The sequence below is a fragment of the Emys orbicularis genome, chromosome 2 (assembly GCF_028017835.1).
Source record: "Emys orbicularis isolate rEmyOrb1 chromosome 2, rEmyOrb1.hap1, whole genome shotgun sequence".
Taxonomy (NCBI): Eukaryota; Metazoa; Chordata; order Testudines; family Emydidae; genus Emys; species Emys orbicularis.
Genome location: NC_088684.1, coordinates 73,907,851 through 73,929,908, shown reverse-complemented (window position 1 = coordinate 73,929,908; position 22,058 = coordinate 73,907,851).

The window sequence follows — 22,058 nt, the reverse complement described above, 5'->3', positions numbered from 1 at the left end:
CCAGAGATGATACATGGCACTCAAATGATTGAATTGTTTTCTGAGGGTTCCTTTAGATGTTCCCAATATCCAGGTGAATAGTCCTGTGTCATAATTAGTAGCAAGGCATTACAATAATCTGTTATTGCTCAATTCATTTGGAAGAGTAAATCATTGTTATGAAGCATCTCTGTTATCTGCTCAGAATGATAGAGAGCTTTCAAGTCCTACACGTTTCTTTTGTTTGATTTAAAAATAATCTCATTTAGAGCCTGATCCTTTGAAGTTAATGGGAGTCTTTCCATTGACTTCAATGACTTTTCAGGACCTTATATAGAGTTGGAAAAAAAAAGAAGAAAAGGTCAAGAAGGGTCAGAAAGGAAACTTGCAGTTGCCTAACAAGCAACATAATTGCTAGAGTATTGAAAGGATTAAGACTATAACTACGCTAGCAAGGTACTTTGACCCTGGCAATGAGATGTTTTTGTATGGAATTTCTTGTAACTAATTGTAAAAGGGGTTGAACTGCTGGATGCCAAGCTGCCAGAACTCATCATGGTTCCAATACTTATGCTGGGCCTAATCTGTGGTGAGGTCTGGTTGGTGATGGTGAGCTGGAAGCTTTTATTGCTCTGCACCTATGTTCTGGTATCAATGCAGGACCACTACAAATATTTAAAAAAAACTAATGTGCTTAAGTGTGCATATTGTGACTTGGTGTAAGCACAGAGCGGGGTCTTTTTTCTTTAGCAGAGGAATGCAGTAGTTTATTTCCCTTCACTGAATACAGCTGTAGTTTGACACCCAGAGATGCCAAGGTAGCCCAAGAATTCATTACTCTTCAGCGGAAATAATCATTTGAAATGTTCTTATTCTATTGTGATGTTTTGCTTCAGCAATGCTGTTATAAAACAACCCCTGAAATGCAGTAACCAAGCTGCACTAGCAAATGTCTTGTCTTCAAATTCTCTACATTAATCACATTATACTGTGCAGGACTCTTCAGTGTACAAAGTATTCACTGATAAATCAATGGGACTACCTAAAAATACATAGTAATAACATTTGCTATTTGTTAGAATTATGAAATGACTTATTATGAATGCTGGGCTCAGTTAGAGATTGGCTATCCTTGATGTCACAGCCATGCCAATAATGTCCAGTAAATCCATGGGGCTCACTGTTTCCGTATTATGTATAAATTCCATTTCATGACAGCAATAATACATTCCAGGCAGTGTATTTCAGGGTGATAATTATACTTCTTGGGTGGTTAAAGTTACTCCACCTTAGCTGTGTGAAAAAAATTGCACCGCTGGCAAAAATGGTAAAATTTCCTGGTTTCCATGTGTTAAAAAAAGGAGGAGGGGAAAGGAATCTTTGCCATATTTCAGTTGGAGTCTGGCTGAATAAGGGAAGAATAAGAAATGAATATAGTCTTCAGGATATGGCCCATGCTGAAATGTCTCGGGGAGATTCAGGTAGCACATCAGTTGACCTTTATCTAGTAGGAATTATTACATGACTGTGCCTGATCTGTGAGAGAATGTTAATTATGAGAAAGCAATCTGGATCAAGAAGCTGGGGTACAAGCTGACAAAGGATTCTGTCTGTTGCTGATTTTGGAGAGGAATAGTCTAATAATATGTCCTCTCCACTATTTACTCGTGACAAAGAACTCCTGAATAAAGGTGGTATGGCTGTCTGTCATATCAATATGTCATAGCCAATAATGACATCATGGCATCTCTTGTGGTTGTATAGTCTGATCCACGAGGGACAAGGTCATGAAAGGATGTCACATAGGAATGTGTAGGCTCCCACTGAAGACTTGGCTTGACACTTGGTCCTTTTTTAAACCATTTTTGGCATCAGTCTTTCTCAAAGTGTTTATTAACCTGTATTGATAGTTGCTCTATCTGAATTCAGGTGTGTCCTTGGCTGTATCTTTGAAGTTGTCAATATTTATGTTGCATGAGTAGAGATTCTGCTTAAGGGTGTCTTTGAAGCATTTATGTTGACTGTCCTTTCTGCACTTTCCGAGTTTTAGCTCATCATAAAGGACTTTTTTGGGGGGAGCCTATCATCACCTATTTTGATAACATGACCTGTCCATCTAATGAGCTTTGATAATCATTGCCTCAATGCAGGTTGTTTTTGCTTTTTCAAGGATGTTAATGTTTGACATATTGTCTTCCTAGAGGACCTTCAGAAGAGTGAAGACAGCACATAAGAATTTTTTCAAGTTGCTTGTAGTATCTGCAGGAAACTGTCCATGTTTCACACCTGTACACAAGGGATCTTATTACTGCTGCATTATATATCACCAGTCTTGTTGACAGTTTGATAGTATGCTGGGTGAGTATCCTAGGGTGAAGTCTTCTGAAAGTATGGCTTACCTTTCATGTTCTGTTTGATATTTCTTGATCCACAGAACTGTCACTTGAGATGGTCTTGCTATGCTACGTAAGAAGTGATGGACATTCTTTAGTTTTGTATCATCGGAGGTGATGTTTGGCTCAGTGGTAGTAGTTGATAGGGCTGGTTGGAAGAGGACTTCATTTTTTTCCAGGCTCATGGTGAGTCCAAGCTGTTTAGTTGCCTCTGAGAACTTGCCAAAGTTAAGCTGTAGTCAATTTCTCTATGACTAAGTAGAGCACAGTTATCTGCAAAAAAGGGCTTCACATAGGAGTTCCTCAAGGACTTTTGTCTTGGCTGTAAGCCCTTAGAGACTGAAGAATTTTCCATCAGTTCTATACCTTATAGATGTCCCGGATAACTGGAAAAAGGCTAATGTAGTGCCCATCTTTAAAAAAGGGTAGAAGGAGGATCCAGAGAATTACAGGCCAGTCAGCCTCACCTCAGTCCCTGGAAAAATCATGGAGCAGGTCCTCAAGGAATCAATTCTGAAACACTTAGAGGAGAGGAAAGTGATCAGGAACAGTCAGCATAAATTCACCAAGGGCAAGTCATGCCTGACAAACCTAATTGCTTTTTATGACGAGATAACTGGCTCTGTGGATGAGGGGAAAGCAGTGGACGTGTTATTCCTTGACTTTAGCAAAGCTTTTGATACGGTCTCCCACAATATTCTTGCCAGCAAGTTAAAGAAGTATGGGCTGGATGAATGGACTATAAGGTGGATAGAAAGCTGGCTAGATCGTCGGGGTCAACGGGTAGTGATCAATGGCTCCATGTCTAGTTGGCAGCCGGTGTCAAGCGGAGTGCCCCAATGGTTGGTCCTGGGGCCGGTTTTGTTCAATATCTTCATTAATGATCTGGAGGATGGCCTGGATTGCACCCTCAGCAACTTTGCAGATGACACTAAACTGAGAGGAGTGGTAGATAGGCTGGAGGGTAGGGATAGGATACAGAGGGACCTAGACAAATTAGAGGATCGGGCCAAAAGAAATCTGATGAGGTTCAACAAGGACAAGTGCAGAGTCCTGCACTTAGGACGGAAGAATCCCATGCACTGCTACAAACTAGGGACTGAGTGGCTAGGCAGCAGTTCTGCAGAAAAGGACCTAGAGATTACAGTGGATGAGAAGCTGGATATGAGTCAACAGTGTGCCCTTGTTGCCAAGAAGGCTAATGGCATTTTGGGCTGTATAAGTAGGAGCATTGGCAGCAGATCGAGGGATGTGATCATTCCCCTCTATTCAGCATTGGTGAGGCCTCATCTGGAGTACTGTGTCCAGTTTTGGGCCCCACACTACAAGAAGGATGTGGAAAAATTGGAAAGAGTCCAGCGGGGGGCAACAAAAATGATTAGGGGGCTGGAGCACATGATTTATGAGGAGAGGCTGAGGGAACTGGGATTATTTAGTCTGCAGAAGAGAAGAATGAGGGGGTATTTGATAGCTGCTTTTGAGGGGGTATTTGATAGCTGCTTTCAACTACCTGAAAGGGGATTCCAAAGAGACTGGATCTAGACTGTTCTCAGTGGTACCAGATGACAGATGGTCTCAAGTTACACTGGGGGAGGTTTAGGTTGGATATTAGGAAAAACTTTTTCACTAGGAGGGTGGTGAAGCACTGGAATGGGTTACCTAGGGAGGTGGTGGAATCTCCTTCCTTTGAGGTTTTTAAGGTCAGGCTTGACAAATCCCTGGCTGGGATGATTTAGTTGGGGATTGGTCTTGCTTTGAGCAGGGGGTTGGACTAGATGACCTCCTGAGGTCCCTTCCAAGCCTGATATTCTATGATTCTTATGTTGTGCCCTTTTGAAGGTTGTGAGTTTCATAATTCAGAACAGCCGAGAAGAAGTAAACAAAGAGGATTGGTGTCAGAACAAAACCTTATTTCATCCCATTAGATATGGGGAATGGTTCAGCAAGGCCACCATTTGAGAGTATTTGACCAGTCATTTCTTCATATAATTGATATGTGATGTTAACTAATTTGATAGAGCAGCCAAAATTGTCTTGAATTTTCAAGATACTATTTCTAGTCACAGTGTCAAATGCTTTTATTAGATCAATGAAGACAGCATACATTTCCATATTTTGTTCAATGCATTTTTCCTGAATCTGTCTTTCAATGAAAATCATGTCTGTGGTGCTCTGATCTGATTTAAATCCACAAAGGTGGTAGGGAGGTGGAAGAGCAGCAGGGTGTTGGAGCCTCATGGGAAGGGGTAAAAGGAGAAACAACAGGCAGACGATTAGTGCTGTGATGTATGTATGTGATGGGGTGTTCAACCCATACCAGCCTTGAAAGGGTTAATGAGCCTGAGAAGGGGGCCAATTAGCTTGGTAGGCCACACCTGAGGGGAATTAGGCTGGATAAGCAACCCTTGATTGGAAAGAGGGCCCAGCTGAGAAGGAACAGATGGGGCTATGATAAAGCCAAAGAGTTGGCAGCAGATGGGGGTTGCAGTGTAGAGGCCTGCAGCCACATGCTAGTTGTAGAGAGGGAAAGGAGGAAACCAGTGGGAGAATAGAAGCCCTGGCCCTGATGGAAGGGTATGCCCAGAGCCTGATAGAGGCAAAGTAGGAGCGGCCCAGGGAAACAGTAGTGAGGTTTGGGACTGTGCAGACATTGGCTGCTGGTTGTAGGGTCCCTGGGCTGGAACCTGGAGTAGTGCGTGGGCCCAAGTTCCCCTACCAGCCACTGGGGAAGTGGAAGAGTCAGGGTAGGGGAACTGAAGACTGCCTGGGACAATTCATCCTGTGAGACTTTGGCACCTTGGAAGGGGAGGACTAAGATAACCTGGCTGGAGGACCAAATCACAAAGAGAGAGCACCCAGAGTTGCAGAGAGAGTGAGTGGTGACAAGGTGCATGAATGAGCAGCAGAAGGGGTTGTTGGATGTGAGTAGAGCTAATCCCCAGAGTAGCCAGGAGGAGGTGATCCTAGTGTAGCAAGGTAATGACTCACTGGCGTGGCGCCTCCTGCTGGTTGTCTTGGGAATTAGTTCAACTCCAGCTCCGGAGCGCCTCCTTTGGGCCAGTGTCTCGCCTGCCTTAGGCCCTGTGTCCCTCCTGGACCCCTGTGCCCCTATCCTCAGGGTTCTGCCCCAGCAGTACCCCCTTACTCTGGGTCTCCCCTCCCAGGGGAACCCCCAATCCTCTAAACCCACCTTGCCTCAGTGGCTACTGCCAGTCATCATCTAGCCCCCTTTCCCTGGGGTAGACTGCAGTCTATAATGGCCACTCATCACCGGCAAGGGGGTAGGACCTGCTGCCTTTACCTATCCCCGGGCTACACCCCTGCAGCCCCAGTACCTGTTTAGACCTTGACCATGGCCTCAGCCTGGGGAGTTGCCAGGCTGGAGCTTCCCAGCTCCTCTTGCCCTTTTCCCCAGCACTGCTCTGTCCAGTACCCTGCCCCCAGGCAGCTGGGCCCTTCTCTCTCCAGAGAGAGTCTGTTTGCATTCTGGCCTGGCAGCTCTTTGATAGGGCCCTGACTGGCTGCCTCCCAGCCTCTCCTTATTGGCTCTCAGCCCCAGCCCTCTCCAAGGGCTGGCTTTTAACCCTTCCAGGGCCAGAGCGGGAAGACCACCCCACTACACCTAGTGATTAATGTACCCCGTGATAATATGGAAGAGAAAACCTTGTGGTTTATTACAACATCACATATACAGTATCACAGATTTACACAGTGCTTTACAAATATATAGTAACATTTTCTTTGGACGGAAGGGCTTGCAGGCAGGTAGGCAAGATACAGGACGAGAAACTGTGGATGCACAAGACCAGGTACAAATCAGATAAGGGAGGGTATAGAGGTTACTGATCAGGAGCACAAGGTATGAAGGATTCCTGGAGGGAGGTGGGTATTAAGGTAGGATTTGAGAAGGGAAATAGAAGGTGGTTGGAGAAAAGGAATCAGGAAACTATTCCAAATGCAGAGGCCAGCATAAGTGAAAACATGTAAACTCTGATATCCTGTTGTGTCACACATGACATAGTCGTGCTATATGGGCAGCATTGAGAATGGAAGGCGAGAAGCCACAGGAAGGGGTAAGGAGGATGGCTGGTGGATTCTCTCAGGTTTCCCCAATGCAATAGGCAGGTATCATCAGTGTCCTATGCTGTGATGGAAGGCAAATGTGACTGACTATCCCCAGTATCAGCAACAGAGTAGGCAGCACCAGCAGTTGATGGTCACAAAGGGCCATATCCTCCACTGGTGTAAATTGGCATAGCTCCATTGCTGATTTACCCCAGTAGAGGATCAGGCCCATAGAGGCATCATCATGAGGTGTGGGGAATTTGTTTAGATGTTGCCAGTGATTTCAGAACCTCAATTAGTCCAAAATGATGCTCAAAATGATGGACAGGACCAGTTTTATATTACACCTCCATTGACCAGTTTGCATAGCTCCTTTGTCTACACTTGAAATGTGATAGTGGCACAGCCTCGCTGCTGTAGTGCTTCTGTGTAGACACTACCTATACTGACAGAAGGGGTTCTCCTGTCAGCGTAGGTATTCCACCTCCCCAAGAGGTAGTAGTTAGGTCAACAGAAGAATTTTCCTATCAACCTAGCTCTGTCTACACAAGGGGGTAGGTTGGCTTAACTATGCCGCTCAGGGGTGTGGTTTTTCGCACCAATGAGCAACATAGCTATGCTGATGTGAGATCCCAGTGTAGATCAGCCCTCAAATTTTCCCTCATAAAAGAACATTGAATGGGACAGATTGATTAAATTATGGTTTTCAAGTTCTGTAGAAAGGGAAGTTTCAGAAGTTATAGCGTGCAGGTGGATCCTTCTTTTTATAACTCGATAATATGCACAAGTTGGTGATTAACACTTTTGCTTCATGTTAGCCCTCAGCATGTGGACCTTATTGCCTCATCAAACATACAACAGCACAGCTGGCTTTTATCAATGAAACAGTGCTGTTTGACAACCAGTAAAAAACAATTTTTGCTAGCAGAAATAATCAGTTTTCCTTACCCTCCCCCTGAAAAAAACCCTTGAGAAAAATCTATGGAGCTATCTCTATGATTCTAGTATCTCATATCTGTAAATCAGGGCCATTATGGTGTCATGACAGGGCACAAAATATATCGGTGTACAGTGAGGGCCACGACTGTTTCTCCAAGTGGATTTAAATCTGCTCTGTGTGTGAAGAAAGGATGACTATAGATTTGAGACTTATTATAGGAGCTGTGTGTGCACTGACATAGAATTCCTTGAAAGAGTAATTAATTAGTTTCTCCTCCTTAAGACCCACTTCCTCTGTCAGGCCCAGAGAAACAATAAATGAAAATGAATCATAAAATATAATAATATAAAGTGACCTCATCCCCTGACCTTTCAAAGCATCTTCCCTTTCTGTGTCTACCCTCTAGACTGTAAGATCTCCTGAGCAGAGACTGTCTTGATGTGCATGCTTGACTGTTACTATTATCGTGAGTTAAAGCTGTGATGGAATGGAAGGGTCGGTGGACAGTAATATTAGGATGCAGCTGCAAGTGTTGTCATGCTGTTGTGGGGAGTTATTTTGTAAAACACGGTGGCTTTTTTACATGATCTCCATGCTGTCACATCTTTCCTGTTCATAAACTAATTCACACCCCTTAGGGACCTGATCCAACTCTCACTGAAATCAATAAAAACAACGAGGAGTCCAGTGGCACCTTAAAGACAGGGCCGGCTCTAGGTACCAGCAAAGCAAGCAGATGCTTGGGGAGGCAAATTTGCAGGGGTGCAAGAATCCAGCATGGGAGCTGAGAACCAACAAGGGGCCCTGGGAGCTGTAGTTCCTTGGTTAGCTCCCTGCCTATAGAGCCAACCCTGGAGCAGGGAAAGAACTACATTTCCCAGCATTCCCTCGGCTGCAATTAACAGGAAAGGGAGGGGGAAGGAGTGTGGAACTCAAACCTCATGCTGCAGCTTGCTGTGAATGGTAGGGACAAAGCCAGCTCTAGGTTTTTTGCCACCCCTACCCCAGCCCTGGGCTCCCCCCACACCCCCGTGTTGCCCCAGCCCTGGACTCTCCCCCGTCCACACCCCCTGCTGCCCCAGCTCTGGCCCCCACCTGCACTCCCCTGCTGCCCCAGCCCTGGGCTCTCCCCCCCTCTCCGCACCTCCTGCCACCCCAGCCCTGGGCTCTCCCCCAAAGAAAGAATTGGGTGGACTAAATGGACAGTGCACCTCTCTATCTGAAGCCTAGCAAGGGAGGTACGTGGATCCCACTAGAATTTAAAATGAAAAGTAAGGGAGGGGAGGCTCTACTAGGACCTGGGCAGCTTTAGATACAGTACCAGGCACGTAGGAGGATTTACACTTCTGAGCCATGGAAGCAGAAATTGACTTTTCTTTTCCAGATTTAGCTAATATTCAGCAAGGGAATCTAGCACCTGCCTTCCAGATTTGAACACCTTCAAAATTCAGGAGTGCTCAAGCTCAATTTGAAGCTGTTACTTCATTTCTCCCAAATCAAATATACTGATCCACTGTAACTTGCTGTAGAAAAAGTAGAATAAATTGAGCAAGAAATGCTTCCCAGTGGTTATTAGGACTGGAATTGCTATTTTCAACAGCCATTGCTTTTTTTTTTTTTTTAGTTTTAGTTTTATTTGTTTAAAAGGAAGACAGTGATATTGCATTGGCAAATTCCCCATAGAAACAAAGAATGGAACAAAAGAATAATAAAGGCACTTCAACTTTTCCTCATTTATGTAGGACAGTCTTATAATACGCATCCAGATATCCTTCAATCACACAAGCTGAAAATTGTTCCACTTTACTGCAGTTCTGTAACCATATGGGAACCAATCTTGTCTGTGTTCTGTGCACATCCAAAATTCCTGCTGAATGACCCGCCCTGGGAGCGAGTTACCAGTGACCCAGGGCTGGGGCGGCAGGAGGGTGCAGTTGGGGGGGGGGGGGAGAGAGAGCCCAGGGCGGGTGGGGGTGGGGGGGGGCAGCCAAAACATTTTTGCTTCGGGCAGCAAAAAATCTAGATCCGGCCCTGCTTAAAGACTAACCGATTTATTTGGGCATATGCTTTTGTGGGTAAAAACATATATTTTTACCAATATATATTTTTGCCTGTATCTCTAATTTTCACTCCATGCATCTGAAGAAGTGGGGTTTTTTACCCATGAAAGCTTATGCCCAAATAAATGTTAGCCTTTAAGATGCCACCGGACTCCTTGTTGTTTTTCTGGATACAGACTAACACGGCTACCCCTCTGATATTGAAATCAATGGCAGTCTTTCCATGGGATTGGGCTCTTACTCTGGGATGAACAGGTGTATTCACATTTCAGTAAACATATCTCAACTGTTCTGAACAGAGGGGGTTGTTTCAACCCTCCATCTCCTCCACATCTGTCCCCCCCCTTTTTTTTTTTCTTGTTTAGGCTTTTAAGTCAAACACTGAGTGTGACTAATGATGGCAGAGATTATTAGGAGCATAAAGTTCAAGAGCTAGGCTATTTATTTGTTTAAGAAAGTTGTTTTCCGAGTGTCTCTCTCTCTATCCAGCCACATGCTTAAACAGAAATATTTCAGCATAGCAGGTCATTGAATATTGTTTTGACAGCAAAGATGGCTTGTAAACAGCAGGGAAAGGAAGGGGAAATGTTCATTGTTCTTAAAATTAATTCCATTTTCATGCAAGCTGTTCTCATAGCATTGGTGTGGGAGGAAATGCCTCATGTGCTGCTGAGAAGACTCTTTATGTAACTTGGAATACATATTATTGGGTGAACAATTCCCCCCCCCCCCCAATTAGAATTTTTGGAGTTGGGTTCTGACCACCAAATTTGGCAAGCTCTAAGCCAAACCCATACTTCCATCATTGGAGCAAGGATGGAGTCTAGAAAATAGGACTTTTCCAGGCCTGAGTCAGAAAGTGGTGATGTTTGTGACAAGATATCACATGTGCATGCTGTCACATTTCATTATCAAGACACCAGGTTGTGGAGTTACATCAGCTAAGAATCTGGCTCAATAAGTCTGCCAAGCCCACACTCTCCAAAGTTTGGGCTCAGTTCAGCAGGGCAAAAATCCTCCCCCAGATATACATATAGAATTCCCATTGAGTTAGCCAGCGGAATTATGTAGGCATATCTGAGGTCAGAATCTGGCCCACTGTCTACAAATGGATTTAATGCTAGCCATGGGGAATGTTCACTGGTTTCTGCTTTAGGTTGTTTGTTTTCCAGCTAGCTTCTATAATTTGCTTCATTTGACTTAATATTTTAGACAGTCTTATGACTGAAGTGCATAATGGTCATTCGTCAAAACAAATGAGCACCCCAGATGTGGTAAACGTACACTTCAGTGGAACAAAAATTGATCTTACTTAGTAGCCTACATTCAGCTGAATCTGACTATCCTCTTTTAAAGCATCTCTGTACTTGATTATTACGTTGTAATTTTGCAGCAAAGTTTCTGGGAAAGGGGATAATGTTTGCCTCCATTATTTTTTTAAAATACTATTCAGCATGATGAATGTATTAACTTTTGGGAGGGTAATTGTTTTGCCAAAATGATCTTCTGTTTTCTTTCTTTGAAAATTTATTGTAATTGAAAAGAAAAAATGATTTTTCGTTTTGTTACACTCTTCCCCCCGCCCCAGAGAATAGCATTGTTTTTCTCGATTATTTTCTAGTTCAGTCCATTTAAATCATGTTCCTCCCCCACTTCCCTACGGCACTAAGTACAGTCAGGGGTTAGTTAAGGAAAGTTTGTTTGTCCAATTTCTGATTAAAAAAAAAAGCTGGAATTCTTGTTCTTAATGGATTGATTGCCAGATTATTTCTTTAATATTTCAGCACTTGCTTCCTGTTTTCAAAATCAGCCACTCAAACATAGACCTAGAAACCAGAGTGCCTAAATTAGTCTGCACAGTTAGAGCAATAACAGCTCTATCGGACTGCAGGTGTCACAATGTGCACAGACAGAAAACAGGAGGCCGTCTTAGTGAACCCAAAGAAATCTTTTTTAGCAGAGTTCATATTTCTGAGCTCATGAGGTCAGACCATCAGACTATAGAAAAGCAGCTGACACTATGATATTGAAGGCTCCAGTGGTTTTCCTGCAGGAATAGATGGATGACCTGGTTGTTTTATACTGCTGACTTTGTCAATTAAAACAGCAAAGTAAAAACTGGTTTTCCTCATGTGGGTTTCTTTTTAATGTGATTTTCCTTGTCATCAAACCTATTTGTAGGCATTTTTTCCCCCTCAGCCTTCTATTTGCATAAAAGTCTTTGAATTTTTGACTTTCCCCATTGCAGTTGTCAGAGTACAGTGTGTCCATAGCTAGTATAGTCTGACAGAATTTATGTCATCAGTCATTTTTGAAAGACTAGCAGAATTAATTTGAGATGGGTCCAAGCTGCACCATTCAGATCCAGCTCTGGGCTCCTAATTCAGGCCCCCAAAGTTTAAAGGGAGTCAGGATCCTGGTTTGGCCCATTAGAGAGAGAAGTTCTAATCATGAAATTCAGACCTGTGGTTGATGGCAGATTTCAGAATCACTGCCCAAAAATGTGGGAGTGTTTTGGATCAAGATTCCAATCACTAGAATTTAATGTACTGTGCAAATATTTTGAAGGCATTAGATTGGATATGGCAGTGGAATGGCCCAAGGGCTGTGCTTGAATTGGGAAGGGATATGTTGGGGTCCATGTAGTTACACCATATGCCCCCCAAAAGCTGGGCATATCAATGTAAACCCTTTCATATAAGCACTGCTCAGGAGATTGACCATAGGCAATGAGGTTGCATGTAACTATAAAGAATGAGAACTGCCACCACTGACCCTCAAGAATACTTTTTCGATATGGTACACAAATCTGAAAGAAGACATTAAATTCTTTATTAAATACAAGAAGATGCCAATACAAAATTAAAGTTGAATGAAACTCAGGGATAATGTGCAGTTCTACTTTTCAAAAGGACTTTATAGAATTCCTTGTTTGCTGTGTCTCAAGGATTTTCAGAGCAAATCACTCAGTTTACAATAACTGCCATCTCAGCAAACTCTCTCTGGGCTCTTAAAGTCGACTTGGATTCTTTTCTTCTCACATAACACCACCGGTAGTAAAGACTCTGCAGGCCAAACTCACCCCTCAGTTTCACCTATGGAATTCTGTCGTCTTCAAATTATGTCTATAGTTAGGCCTTCTACTTCGTACTTATCAATTCTGTTGATGGTGAACAAGGAAGAATAGAGTCCAGCATCCTTCCTGAAGACTCTGTTGGTTCAGCAGTATTGAAAGGGCTAAAAATAATTGAAAAAATCCTTGTTTTTATTACTAAAGTCAGGAGATACAACTCAACAGACACCACCAGCAGTTCTGGTAAGAAGGAAGGTGTCATTTTTACACAGGGTCAAATTTTCAAAAGCATCTAAATAACATAGAAGTCTAAGTTATTTAGTCTACACTACGAGTTTAGGTCGACTTTAGCCGCGTTAAATCGAATTAAGCCTGGACACGTTCACACGACGAAGCCCTTTCTTTCGACTTAAAGGGCCCTTTAAACCGGTTTCTTTACTCCACCTCCGACGAGGGGATTAGCGATAAAATCGGCCTTAGGGGGTCGGAATTGGGGTAGTGTGGACGGAATTCGACGTTATTGGCCTCCGGGAGCTATCCCACAGTGCTTCATTGTGACCGCTCTGGACAGCACTCTCAACTCAGATGCACTGGCCAGGTAGACAGGAAAAGCCCCGCGAACGTTTGAATTTCATTTCCTGTTTGCTCAGCGTGGAGAGCACAGGTGACCACGCAGAGCTCATCAGCACAGGTAACCGTGATGGAGTCCCAGGATCGCAAAAGAGCTCCAGCATGGACAGAACGGGAGGTACGGGATCTGCTCACCATATGGGGAGATGAATCAGTGCTAGCTGAACTCCGAAGCAGTAAATGAAATGGCAAAATATTAGAAAAGGTCTCCAAGGCCATGAAGGACAGAGGCCATAACAGGGAAGCACAGCAGTGCCGCGTGAAAATTAAGGAGCTACGGCAAGCCTACCACAAAGCCAGAGAAGCAAACGGAAGGTCCGGGGCAGAGCCGCAAACATGCCGCTTCTACGCGGAGCTGCATGCCATTCTAGGGGGTGAAAATGTAGATAGCTCACAGCCGCAAGGAAGCGGAGAAACTGGTTTCCCCAACAGCCAGGATATGTTTATCACCCTGGACCTGGAACCAGTAACCCCCGAACTCACCCAAGGTGTGCTCCCAGACCCTGAGGGCACACAGGGGACCTCTGGTGAGTGTACCTTTGTAAATATTACACATGGTTTAAAAGCAAGCGTGTTTAATGATTAATGATTAATTTGCCCTGGCAATCGCGGCCAGTACAGCTACTGGAAAAGTCTGTTAACGTGTATGGGGATGGAGCGGAAATCCTCCAGGGACATCTCCAGAAAACTCTCCTGGATGTACTCCCAAAGCCTTTGCAAAAGGTTTCTGGGGAGGGCTGCCTTATCCTGTCCGCCATGGTAGGACACTTTACCATGCCAGGCCAGTAGCACGTAGTCTGGAATCATTGCATAACAAAGCATGGCAGCGTATGGTCCCGGTGTTTGCTGGCATGCAGACAACATCCATTCCTTATCGCTCTTTGTTATCCTCAGGAGAGTGATATCATTCACGGTCACCTGGTTGAAATGGGGCAATTTTATTAAGGGGACATTCAGAGGTGCCCGTTCCTGCTCTGCTGAACAGACATATTCCCCGCTGTTAGCCCCGCGGTGGGGGGGAGGGGTGAAGTGATCATCCCAGAGAATTGGGTGTGTGCGGGAGGGGAGTTAGTTGGGTTTGTGCTGCGTGTTAACCCTGAAACCGCAGCCCCTCCTTTTACATTGCAAACCCATTTTAAATGGCCAACCCAACAGGTGCTTGGTATGGGAAATGAGAGCACTACTGTTTGAAACCATTCCCACGTGTTAAGAAGGTTAAAAAAGCCAAAAGACTGTGTCTTACCATGGCTGCTTGCAAGCTGAAATCTGTGGCCTGGCACTGCGTGAGTGATCTCTCACACCAAACCGGCAGGCCCTCAATATAAGAGGAAAAATGCGACCTTGTAACGAAAGCACATGTGCTGTGTAATGTGAACAGCAAAATTTAACGTGAAAGAGTGTACCCATTGTTCTCTAAAATGTGTCTTTTTTTAACCACCTCTCCCTTCTCCTCCACCAGCTGCAAATGTTTCTCCTTCACAGAGGCTAGTGAAGATTAGAAAGAGAAAATGTAGGACGCGTGATGACATGTTCACAGAGCTACAGATGTCCTCCCACGCTGACAGAGCACAGCAGAATGCGTGGAGGCAGTCAATGACTGATTACAGAAAAGCACAATATGAACGAGAGGAGAGGTGGCGTGCTGAATCGCGGGCTGAAAATGATAGGTGGCGTCAGCTTGCAGATAGAAGGCAAGAGTCGATGCTCCGGCTGCTGGAGCATCAAACTGATATGCTCCAGCGTATGGTTGAGCTGCAGGAAAGGCAGCAGGAGCAGAGACCGCCGCTACAGCCCCTGTGTAACCAACAGCCCTCCTCCCCAAGTTCCATAGCCTCCTCACCCAGACGCCCAAGAACACGGTGGGGGGGCCTCCGGCCACCCAGTCACTCCACCCCAGATGATTGCCCTAGCATCAGAAGGCTGGCCTTCAATAAGAGTTAAAGTTTTAAACTGCAGTGTGTCCTTTTCCTTCCTTCCTCCCCCCCCATCCCGGGCTACCTTTGCAATTATCCCCCTAGTTGTGTGATGAATTAATAAAGAATGCATGAATGTGAAGTAACAATGACTTTATTGCCTCTGCAAGCGGTGCTCGAAGGGGGAAGGGGAGGGTGGGGTGGTTGGCTTACAGGGAAGTAGAGTGAACCGGGTGTGTGTGTGTGTGGGGGGGGAGGGTTCATCAAGGAGAAACAAACAGAAGTTTCACACCGTAGCCTGGCCAGTCACAAAACTCGTTTTCAAAGCTTCTCTGATGCGCACCGCGCCATGCTGTGCTCCTCTAACCGCCCTGGTGTCTGGCTGCGCGTAATCAGCGGCCAGGCGATTTGCCTCAACCTCCCACCCCGCCATAAATGTCTCCCCCTAACTCTCACAGATATTGTGGAGCGCACAGCAAGCAGCAATAACAATGGGGATATTCTTTTCGCTAAGGTCTGAGCGAGTCAGTAAGCTGCGCCAGCGCGCTTTTAAACGTCCAAATGCACATTCCACCACCATTCGGCACTTGCTCAGCCTGTAGTTGAACAGGTCCTGACTCCTGTCCAGGCTGCCTGTGTACGGCTTCATGAGCCATGGCATTAAGGGGTAGGCTGGATCCCCAAGGATCACGATAGGCATTTCAACATCCCCAATGGTTATTTTCTGGTCCGGGAAGAAAGTCCCTTCCTCCAGCTTTCGAAATAGACCAGAGTGCCTGAAGACGCGAGCATCATGTACCTTTCCCGGCCATCCCACGTTGATGTTGGTGAAACGTCCCTTGTGATCCACCAGGGCTTGCAGCAGCATTGAAAAGTACCCCTTGCGGTTTATGTACTCGGTGGCTTGGTGCTCCGGTGACAAGATAGGGATATGGGTTCCGTCTATCGCCCTACCACAGTTTGGGAATCCCATTGCAGCAAAGCCATCCACTATGGCCTGCACGTTTCCCAGAGTCACTACCCTTGATATCACCAGGTCTTTCATTGCCCTGGCAACTTGGATCACAGCAGCCCCCACAGTAGATTTGCCCACTCCAAATTGATTCCCGACTGACCGTTAGCTGTCTGGCGTTGCAAGCTTCCACAGGGCTATCGCCACTCGCCTCTCAACTGTGAGGGCTGCTCTCATCCTGGTATTCTGGTGCTTCAGGGCAGGGGAAAGCAAGTCACAAAGTTCCATGAAAGTGCCCTTACGCATGCGAAAGTTTTGCAGCCACTGGGAATCGTCCCACATCTGCAGCACGATGCGGTCCCACCAGTCTGTGCTTGTTTCCCGGGCCCAGAATCGGCGTTCCACGGCAAGAACCTGCCCCAGTAACACCATGATTTCCACATTGCTGGGGCCTGTGCCTTGTGAGAGGTCTATGTCCATGTCAATTTCCTCATCACTCTCGTCGCCGCGCTGCAATCGCCTCCTCGGCTGGTCCTGGTTTTGCTTTGGCATGTTCTGGCTCTGCATATACTCCAGGACAATGCGCGTGCTGTTCATAGTGCTCATAATTGCCGCGGTGATCTGAGCGGGCTCCATGATCCCAGTGCTAGCTATGGCGTCTGGTCTGAAAAAAGGCGCGAAACTAGTATCTGACGGACCAGGAGAGGGAGGGAGGGAGGGGCGAGTGACGACATGGCGTACAGGTACAGGGAATTAAAATCAACAAAGGTGGCTGTGCATCAGGGAGAAACACAAACAACTGTCACACAGAATGGCCCCCCCCAAAGATTGAACTCAAAAGCCTGGGTTTAGCAGGCCGTTGATTTGACGGAGGGAGGGGGAAGCAAATGAATACAGAACAAATCTATTTTTTACATCTTAAGACGATGGTGCAGCATGACTGATAGCCCTCGGCATCTTCTGGGTGCTTGGCAGCAAATACTGGGCGCTTGGCAGTTAGTGTACTAAGACTGATAGCCACATTTTTCCTGTATGATGACGATGGCCTTCAGGCCTATTGCATGATCTGCTGCTCAGGGAAGACTCTGCTAATGTGCGATGATCCAACTTGTAATAGGAAAAGACTACGGTTACCAGTCGTAATACACCATCTACTGCCAAAAGGCAAAAGGCTGGTGCAATGCAGCCCTACGGCTGCCAGCACCCAGATCGCCGATGAAGGCTACCAGTCATGGTGCACCGTCTACCGCCAAAAGGCAGTTAGCTGCTGCTGCTGTGTAGCAATGCAGTCCCACGTCTGCCGGCACCCAGATGACATATGGTGACGGTGAGCTGAGCTGAGCGGGCTCCATGCTTGCCGTGGTATGTTGTCAGCACAGGTAACCCAGGTAAAAAGGCGCGAATCTATTGTCTGCCGTTGCTCTGACGGAGGGGGAGGGGCCTGACGACATGTACCCAGAACCCCCTGCGACACTGTTTTGCATCATTCGGGCATTGGGATCTCAACCCAGAATTCCAATGGGCGGCGGAGAGTGCGGGAACTGTGGGATAGCTACCCATAGTGCAATGCTCCGGAAGTCGACGCTAGCCTCGGTACTGTGGACGCAGTCCGCCGACTAGAGCACTTAGAGCATTTTATGTGGGGACACACACAATCGGCTGTATACAACCGATTTCTATAAAACCGGCTTCTATTAATTTGACCTAATTTCGTAGTGTAGACATACCCTCAGTTCCAGTTTCAATAGTGATTTAGACTGTTAGGAGCTGACATTTCATGGAAAATCAATAGAATTTAGACTCCTAAGACACTAAAAAAACGGTGCTGCCAACTCGGAGTCCAGGTAGGCTGATTGGCTTGGGTTGCAGGGGTATAAAATTGCAGTGTAGATGTTCGGGCTCAGGCTGGGGTCCAGGTTCTGAGACCCTCCGCACTCCTGGCGTCTCAGAGCCCAGGCTCCAGCCCAAGTCTGAAAGTCTACATTGCAATTTTATAGCCTCGCAGCCTGAGCCCTGCAAGCCTGAGTCAGTTGACCTGTATTGCTGTGGCCATGCCATGGGGCTTTTATTGCAGTGTAGATGTACTCTTAGGTGCTTTTAAAAAAATGTTACCTACAGTCACCTTTCAGAGTAAAACCACACCTTAAGGTTTCCAGAGCAATCTCAATTCTGTTTTCTTGCATATATGTATTATGATAGGGCTTTTGTAATTTTATGGAAGGTAACTCAACAGTGGCTTACATGTCGCACAGGTAATATGTTATCACTGTCCCCAGAATTATAATTATAAGGAACATACTTTCATCTAGCACTCCATCATTCTCCATTATAATCATATAGCTCTTACAAACAACTCATCATACAATTTTGAAATGGCCTAATCTTGGTAGCCCCAGATCTGTCTATGGCAATAAAATGTGTTACATCTTCTAGAAAGAAATCTCACTTCGTTGATCAAAAATTGGAGTCCCTTATTAGAAAGTTTTAAAAGCATGGCAAAGAAAGCAAGTGGATCCCTGTATCCCTTTGTTCTGTAATAAGTAGCATCTTTGAAAAGGCCGTTTTTCCTGTGGTATGACCTGATGTTGATTCCATGCTAGCTCTTGATGGAAAAGTGCTGATCAGCAGAGTTCTGATCTGACTCCTCAAACGAGAAGCCAAATCAACATCAGACAGACCAGAGAAGTTGTTTTCCACAAAGTGCTTTACATGAGCCAAGTGACAGAATGCATAGTGCTCTAGCTATCACTTTGTTACTTCAAAGCCATTTTCCTCATTAGGGCTCATACATGTAATGGTTCCAAACAATTTTATTTCTGAGCTATCCAAGCACATAAAAAAGCAGATGAAATATTTCTTAACCCATGAAAACAAACCAAAATCAAACCTTTAACCTGAACCTCTTTGAATTTTGACAGGTTTCAGATTCTAATCCATACATATTTGGTTTCAAAGTTGAAATGAGTATATTTTTAAAAGCTGATTGGTATGTGACTAAAATCTCGCCAGAAAAGTTGGATCTCAGATGATCGCAGTACATTTGACTCCAAATCTTGTGATTTTGGCTCCATTGAATCCAGCCTCATATTGTTCCTCAGTATGGGCTTGGACCTAAACCCAAACTCTAGCCAAAACCTAATCTCAACACCAATTTCTCACCCCATCTATATGGTACTTTAAACATAATAGCAGTGTCATTTGCAGATTACCTGGGGAAGTGTATGAGTTTGAATCTACCAAAAATCTGGCACAGAAGAATGCGTTTGTTTTTTGTTTTGTTTGTTTACTTTCAAGCACTTTCTCACCAGACCACATCTGTCTAATTGATCAACAGCTTTGGATGTATTTATGCCAAGAATCAAATTGCTTTGTGTCTTGCATGGAAGAGCTAGGAAATCCCTGTCAGTCTCCATCACTATTAAGCAATCACTTTCCCTGGGAACCTGCTTTTGCTGGACTGGACAAACTGTCAGTGCTGCAAGTAGCTTTTTGTTTGTGTATCCTTTTTTTCTCTTTGTTTACTTAGAGAGGACCAAATTGTCAGATCTTGTAAAGATGGGCTGCACAGGTTGTCTCTAAGTCAGTGGCCCATCCACCTTAGATGTACATTTTCTAAAACAAGAATCTTTTAAAAACACTAGCAAGATGGACAGATTTACTAATGCAGAGAAGAGCAAAGTGGAAAAGGAAGTTTATGCATTGTAAAGAGTCGCTGCTGCGTAAAATGCAGGGAAGGAATCTTCTTTTGGCTATTTGGACAGACTTTTGCATAGCAGATAGAGACGTAGAGCAATTAGCATTTCTGAGTATAAGTAAGCTAATCTGTTTTGTTTATACAGAAAGGTCCCCTAGAAGAGAGGCAGAAGCGGAGACATAAGTAATAAGCACATATGTTTGGAAAGAGTATAATGTACTTATAAATATTATAGTGGCGTCGCTACAGTTAAGGGTCTGGCAACATTTCCATTGTAAACCCTTATTGTCAGGAGTTCAGAATTCAGCTGTAAAAATTCCAAGGCTGCAACTTGGCATATGTGGGCTTACCTCAGGAAAAGAGGTTTCCCTCAACTACCCCTCCCCCCCGCAAAAAAATTGGCACTAATCTATTTGTCCATTTGGAAGTGATATGAGGCAGCCCCCTATCAGTCCTCTCAAAAAAACAGATGGTTTGTATTCCTGTCTCTCCAGAAAAGCTTAGACACTGTGGGTCTTTAGTTTGTGCAGCAAACCCAGCGTCTTCTGGTACAGTAAAGAGAGACAACACACAAAATGAGAAGAGATTAAATTATTTCATTTTAAAATCCAGTTTATTATATACGAGCACCCAGATTCAGAATGAAAATATCACACCGCTTTTTAAGAAGTGGCCTTCATGAGCATATACCACACAGGGACTGAAAGTGCTACTAACAATCTAACCAATTAGTGATCTTACAACTGAACATTTCTCTAGAATGATTTCCTTTGGGTCTACTAATGGTTTACTGGCTTCAGCTTGCTAGTTACTGACCTAGTAGAACTTAATCCCAAAAGGAAGCATCACAATCTGTTCTTGATCCACAAACTATAAGTCTGCAATGCTGTAATGTATTAACTGGTATAGCTGGCAAGGATAACAAAGAGAAACATAACTAGAAATAACTGGAGTTCATCTGCAAGAAATTTTAGGCTATCAAAATAACTAATGATAAGATTTATATTTTAAACTGAGACAGTGTCAGTACAATATATAGTGGAACATTAAATTGGAAAAAGCACAGTCCATTATCTTACAACCAGCATTGTAAAGACAACCTTAAATAATGAGTGCTGGAAATCTCTTTTTACCATACACCAGCTTCAAGTCCACATGCTGAGGATCAGGTTGAACACTTTTAGCTGTTACATAAGAGATGGTGGATACATTACGCACTAAGTAGCATATTGATAGCTATAATTACACAGGGATTTAGAGACCTAGTTTTGGGGCTAAGATTTCATGTGAATGTCACCTGATCCAGGCTTCAGGCGTATGTATGCCGTATCAACCATTAAATTATCATTGCTATTTTGGTAGAGGCGGCAAAAAAAAATCCACCCAAAAACCAAAACAATTCCTAACCCCCTCCCAAAACAAAACAAAAAACCAAACAAAAAACCCCAAAACTCTACAAAATCCCTTTTAGGTACCAGACTGAAGAGAGCTACATCACCAGAGACATCTTGAACTGCTAAGGCAAAAGAAAAGATCACCAAGACAATAAATCAACAAGCTAAGTGAAATCTATCAGCTATGCCAAGAAAGTCTGTAGATTGTAGAACATATGTTTTTACCATGATGGGTGCAAAGAGATTTTAAAGGATGGACAACTGAAAAATGGAATGCTTTTTCAGCCATTAATTTGCCATAAATGGTTAGTCAGATAAAAATCTAATTTGTTAAAGGCTGTCCCTTCTGCTTCCTCTGCCACTCTCTCTTTGTATAACTTCTGTGCCTGAGGGCCAGCCACAGTCCTGACTTACATCCTGTACAATCCCATTAAAAATAATGGAGTTAAACAGGATGTAAGTCAGCAGCAGCACTGAATTTGGCCCCTAGGATTTTATTTGACCTTAAGAAAATGTCACTGTGAGAAACTACGGTATCCACTGAAGTAAGAATAAGCATTAAACAGTATCTTTCTTTAGCAGGTAGACAGAATCAAAAAGAAGTCAGAAGCAATTCTATTGACTCCATATTAGGGTAAAAAAAACTGCATAAATGGGATTTTTAGGGACTCATTTAAAACCCACAAAGCAAAGAAATGTGGAGTTCAATCTACATTGAAACTATTGTGCAAAGTAGGGGGAGGAGGGGGAAAAGGAACAGTGTGGTGTAACACAAGATACAGCTCCTGTTCATCTGAATTTTTAGCCTTGAATTTCTGATTTTAAAACAGGCCCTTAGAGATTAAGTGGCCTGCCCCTATATACACACACAACTTCAACTAATATTAATGGGAGGTAGGCAGGCACACTTAGAGGGGAGTCTGATCTCACTTACTTCATTGTAATTGCATTGAGTTCAAAGTAAG